Here is a 5487-nt window from a genome sequence, read left to right as displayed (position 1 = left end):
TCGGCGCGTCGGACCGAACCGAATCGGACGAACGGGCGGTTGCGCGTTCTTCGCGCGGCTCGCACGATTCTTGCGTTCTTGTCTTTTCGAGAACGTTTAAAACGAACGATACAGGAGAGATTTATTATTGTTTAAGAGGAGAGAAGAAAACACAAACGGCGATTTGTGTTGTGCTTTATCGGACAGAGTCCGAGTAAAACGTCTCTATGAGGGAAGAGACTATTGTATTTACGCTCTCGTCGACAAAATTTCGACGAGCTCGAGCTCGCGCTCGCTAAGCAAAAAGCCGTGTCGTCGCCGACCGCCTGGCCGTCCGGTTGGGTATTATAAGAGGGTACGACGTGTCGCGCTTCGGCGCTTATTCTATGCACACACTTTTATTACGAGCACAGCATTGCCACGAGTCGGTGTCGCAAGACCGAATGGCTCTTATGTGGCGCGCACGCATCTAGTGTGTTGGCCGCGCGATTCCCTCTCGTCTTGGACGCAGCAGCGGAATCGTCGCGCTTACCGAACGTTTACTCCACGGATACGAGTGGCGTGGAAGGACGGATTACAACGTTCTTCCCGCACGCTTTGTACGCCGTAGCGAAATATAAGTGCGTGCTAAAAGCACGATAGCACATTTATCCTCGACGTCTAAGCATCGGCATCGTCGATCTAGCGTCAGGGTAAATCGCGCGGTCCTCGCGATCGCGCGTTTACATTGGGAGAATGAGAATGAGTATGATCTTTTTATAATACACAATATAAAATGGAGAATGATCTTGAAGTAAGAGAGGAGGAGGTTTATTATATACACGGACCGCCTCGCTCCTCTCACGAAGACGAGACGCACGCATAAAGTGTGTTGCGTAATAAGTAAGTAAGTAGATAGAGAGTGTCGCCGACCGGCTAATAAAGACCGGCGGCGCGAGAAGTAAGAGCTTAATAGCGACGGGCCTTCGGGCTCGCTCGCGAGTTACCGCTCCACGCGAGTAACCGAACACGAAGCTCCCTGGTTGATCCTGCCAGTAGTCATATGCTTGTCTCAAAGATTAAGCCATGCATGTCTCAGTGCATGCCGAATTAAGGTGAAACCGCGAATGGCTCATTAAATCAGTTATGGTTCATTAGATTGTACCCACATTTACTTGGATAACTGTGGTAATTCTAGAGCTAATACATGCAAAACAGAGTCCCGACCAGTGATGGAAGGGACGCTTTTATTAGATCAAAACCAATCGGTGGCGGGCGGTTCGCCGTTCGTCCACCGTTTATTTTGGTGACTCTGAATAACTTTGTGCTGATCGCACGGTCCTAGCACCGGCGACGCATCTTTCAAATGTCTGCCTTATCAACTGTCGATGGTAGGTTCTGCGCCTACCATGGTTGTAACGGGTAACGGGGAATCAGGGTTCGATTCCGGAGAGGGAGCCTGAGAAACGGCTACCACATCCAAGGAAGGCAGCAGGCGCGCAAATTACCCACTCCCGGCACGGGGAGGTAGTGACGAAAAATAACGATACGGGACTCATCCGAGGCCCCGTAATCGGAATGAGTACACTTTAAATCCTTTAACGAGGATCCATTGGAGGGCAAGTCTGGTGCCAGCAGCCGCGGTAATTCCAGCTCCAATAGCGTATATTAAAGTTGTTGCGGTTAAAAAGCTCGTAGTTGAATCTGTGTCGCACACCGTCGGTTCACCGCTCGCGGTGTTTAACTGGCGTGATGTGGGACGTCCTACCGGTGGGCTTAGCCTCGCGAGGGGCGGCCCAACTAATATCCCGTCGCGGTGCTCTTTACTGAGTGTCGAGTCGGGCCGGTACGTTTACTTTGAACAAATTAGAGTGCTTAAAGCAGGCTACCTTCGCCTGAATACTGCGTGCATGGAATAATGGAATAGGACCTCGGTTCTATTTTGTTGGTTTTCGGAACCCCGAGGTAATGATTAATAGGGACAGATGGGGGCATTCGTATTGCGACGTTAGAGGTGAAATTCTTGGATCGTCGCAAGACGGACAGAAGCGAAAGCATTTGCCAAAAATGTTTTCATTAATCAAGAACGAAAGTTAGAGGTTCGAAGGCGATCAGATACCGCCCTAGTTCTAACCATAAACGATGCCAGCTAGCGATCCGCCGAAGTTCCTCCGATGACTCGGCGGGCAGCTTCCGGGAAACCAAAGCTTTTGGGTTCCGGGGGAAGTATGGTTGCAAAGCTGAAACTTAAAGGAATTGACGGAAGGGCACCACCAGGAGTGGAGCCTGCGGCTTAATTTGACTCAACACGGGAAACCTCACCAGGCCCAGACACCGGAAGGATTGACAGATTGATAGCTCTTTCTTGATTCGGTGGGTGGTGGTGCATGGCCGTTCTTAGTTGGTGGAGCGATTTGTCTGGTTAATTCCGATAACGAACGAGACTCTAGCCTGCTAAATAGGCGTACCTTATGGTATCGCGAAGGCCCCCGGCTTCGGCTGGCGGGTTTTTACTACCAACGTACAAACAAATCTTCTTAGAGGGACAGGCGGCTTCTAGCCGCACGAGATTGAGCAATAACAGGTCTGTGATGCCCTTAGATGTTCTGGGCCGCACGCGCGCTACACTGAAGGAATCAGCGTGTGTTCCCTGGCCGAAAGGCCCGGGTAACCCGCTGAACCTCCTTCGTGCTAGGGATTGGGGCTTGCAATTGTTCCCCATGAACGAGGAATTCCCAGTAAGCGCGAGTCATAAGCTCGCGTTGATTACGTCCCTGCCCTTTGTACACACCGCCCGTCGCTACTACCGATTGAATGATTTAGTGAGGTCTTCGGACTGGTGCGCGGCAATGTCTCGGCATTGCCGATGTTGCCGGGAAGATGACCAAACTTGATCATTTAGAGGAAGTAAAAGTCGTAACAAGGTTTCCGTAGGTGAACCTGCGGAAGGATCATTAACGTTCCGGAGGTCCTGCTCTGCGTCTCGAGTCTTTTGGACGCGCGCTCGCAGCAGTCGGCGACTGAATGGACAAAGAAAACAGATACGAAAGTAAAATGGAATTGACGGATTATATCCCGCATGTACTAATACGACGACGCGCGTCGAACGCCGCGCGCCTCTGCGACGACCCGAGAGAGAAAGGGAAGCCAGCAGCAGAGCGCCGTCGGCCTTTTTCGGTGCGGTCGGCGTCGTGCGAGCGGGATGGAGGAGGAGAGGATTATCCGAGACTCTCTCCTTAAGCTTCGTAGCCGCAACCGGCGTCGCGTCGCGTCGCGCGCGACCCGTTGAGGCTCGTTGCGCAAATTGCGAAATTACATGAATGCGATTCGGAGCAGAAGACGCTTTCCCGATCGCGCTCTTGCCAAGCGCAGAGTTACGATCCGGCGTTAGCGCGTACCGGTGGTAACCTACGCCCGTCCGTGCGTCCGCAACGCTCGTGAACGCGCCCCTCCCCGCACCGGGGCAGCGGTCAGCGTGTTTGTACGCGAGCGCGCGGCTATCGGACGAACGGGCGAGAGGACGGATCACACCCGATCAAGTCCGACGGTTTCTTCAAAGAACATTCCGCCCCGGCTCTTCCAAATATATATATTATTATATTATATGTACGGGGAAGAGACGCTCCGATCGCGAAACAACTTTTGTGCCGTAGCCTCCCCAGCGGTGGCGGCGGTCCGCGCGCGTGCTCGGACGCGCGCGGCCAGGCTGATCGAAGGGCCAACGATTTTATCTCTCTCTCTTCGGAGAGGAGACTAAGATGGATGAACGAAGCGTTCGTTGAACGCAAGAATTGCAAAACGATTACCCTGAACGGTGGATCACTTGGCTCGTGGGTCGATGAAGAACGCAGCTAATTGCGCGTCAACTTGTGAACTGCAGGACACATGAACATCGACATTTCGAACGCACATTGCGGTCCACGGATACAATTCCCGGACCACGCCTGGCTGAGGGTCGTTTTAGTACCTCGAAACTGCTTGCGCCTTTGCGCGCCGGGCCACCGTGCCCGTTCGCGCAAACGGTGTACGAGCGATAGTTGGACGTTCGCCCGAGACGAGCCGTCCCGAGAGGCGGCCCCTTGGCGTCGTCTGAAATAACACCGAGGAAAAGGAAGAGTGAGAGCAGCGTACGCACACACGCAGTAAGTAAAGATAGGGAGCCTGCGCGCGCGCGCCCGGAAACTGTCGAAGGAGAGAGGGAGTAGAAGACACGCGCACACACGTTGCGTTATCCCTCTCGCGGTCTCCCGGTGCGCCAGCGCGCGCTCGCGCCTCTTACGCGCGAGTCTTGGTGCGCGCCACCTTCCGCGCAAACGGTAGGAGAGAACCGCGGCGCGTCGTCGCCCGGCGGTACGCGGAGAGAAAAGAGCGAGAGAGCCCTCCTTAACGCGGGTGAATCGCGAGCCGACCGCTTGTCCGAGTCCACGAAATTCTCGAAAACGAATATAGGGGACCGGCACGCGTCGTCGTGTACTCGTCGAATCCGATTCGCCCCGTCGTATCCCATATCCGTGCATAACACACGATATGCGGAGAGAAAATTTGAAGGATGTGGGTGATAGAGATGTACGTGTACGCGCACACTCGCTCGCAATGTATCTCGCGTCCCCGGCGATCGAAGATGACGCGATCCGCGCCGATCTTATTCGTTGTTTGCAAGCAGACAACTCGAACGAGATTCGATCGGCTTACATTTCCTCCTATTAGCGGCTGCGAGCCGCGCGTGGAAGAATCGTTGTCACAAACAACACGTCTCCTCGCCACTCCTCCGAGTACAATGCGAAGCCGCTGTGCCGGCGCTGCCGCTCTCCCGACGCTCGCTCTCTAAGTGAGAAAAGAGCCGGCGGAGGAGGCGGCGCGGCCACGGTTATCGAAAACTAAACTCTTTGACGACCTCAGAGCAGGCGAGATTACCCGCTGAATTTAAGCATATTATTAAGCGGAGGAAAAGAAACTAACTAGGATTTCCTTAGTAGCGGCGAGCGAACAGGAAAGAGCCCAGCACCGAATCCCGCGGTTCCGCCGCAGGGAAATGTGGTGTTTGGGAGGATCCGCTTATCCCGAGGTGTCGCGTCGCGTCCAAGTCCATCTTGAATGGGGCCACTTACCCGTAGAGGGTGCCAGGCCCGTAGCGACCGGTGCGCGTCTCGGGAGGATCTCTCCTTAGAGTCGGGTTGCTTGAGAGTGCAGCTCTAAGTGGGTGGTAAACTCCATCTAAGGCTAAATACGACCACGAGACCGATAGCGAACAAGTACCGTGAGGGAAAGTTGAAAAGAACTTTGAAGAGAGAGTTCAAGAGTACGTGAAACCGTTCAGGGGTAAACCTAAGAAACCCAAAAGATCGAACGGGGAGATTCATCGTCAGCGGCGCTGGCTTCGCGTCGGTGGGCGATGTCCCGCGGAGTCCTCGCGGCTCTCGCGCGGGCACGCTACCGTGCGTCGATGTCCGGCGCTCGTCGTCGTGCACTTCTCCCCAAGTAGAACGTCGCGACCCGCTGGGTGTCGGTCTACGGTCCGGGTGCGGTGAC

The 5487-nt window shown here is 54.4% G+C and overlaps 2 non-coding genes and 1 pseudogene across 2 annotated transcripts; all 3 read left to right on the top strand.

Moving 5' to 3' along the window:
• The first annotated feature begins 994 nt into the window (after nt 1-994).
• Nucleotides 995-2915, top strand: LOC138937986 (small subunit ribosomal RNA). Its single transcript, XR_011447633.1, has one exon. It is a non-coding gene; the product is annotated as a small subunit ribosomal RNA (ribosomal RNA).
• Nucleotides 2916-3761: 846 nt separating this feature from the next.
• Nucleotides 3762-3916, top strand: LOC138937973 (5.8S ribosomal RNA). The gene has a single exon (XR_011447621.1). It is a non-coding gene; the product is annotated as a 5.8S ribosomal RNA (ribosomal RNA).
• A 932-nt stretch (nt 3917-4848) lies between these two features.
• LOC138937994 (large subunit ribosomal RNA) overlaps nt 4849-5487 on the top strand; it is a 5004-nt pseudogene continuing 4365 nt past the window's right edge.

Source organism: Polyergus mexicanus, unplaced genomic scaffold (assembly GCF_030449975.1).
Source record: "Polyergus mexicanus isolate NDT 795.1 unplaced genomic scaffold, iyPolMexi1.0 SCAF_11, whole genome shotgun sequence".
Lineage (NCBI taxonomy): Eukaryota > Metazoa > Arthropoda > Insecta > Hymenoptera > Formicidae > Polyergus > Polyergus mexicanus.
Note: the sequence above shows the minus strand (reverse complement) of the source record. Positions and strands in the feature narration are given on the sequence as shown.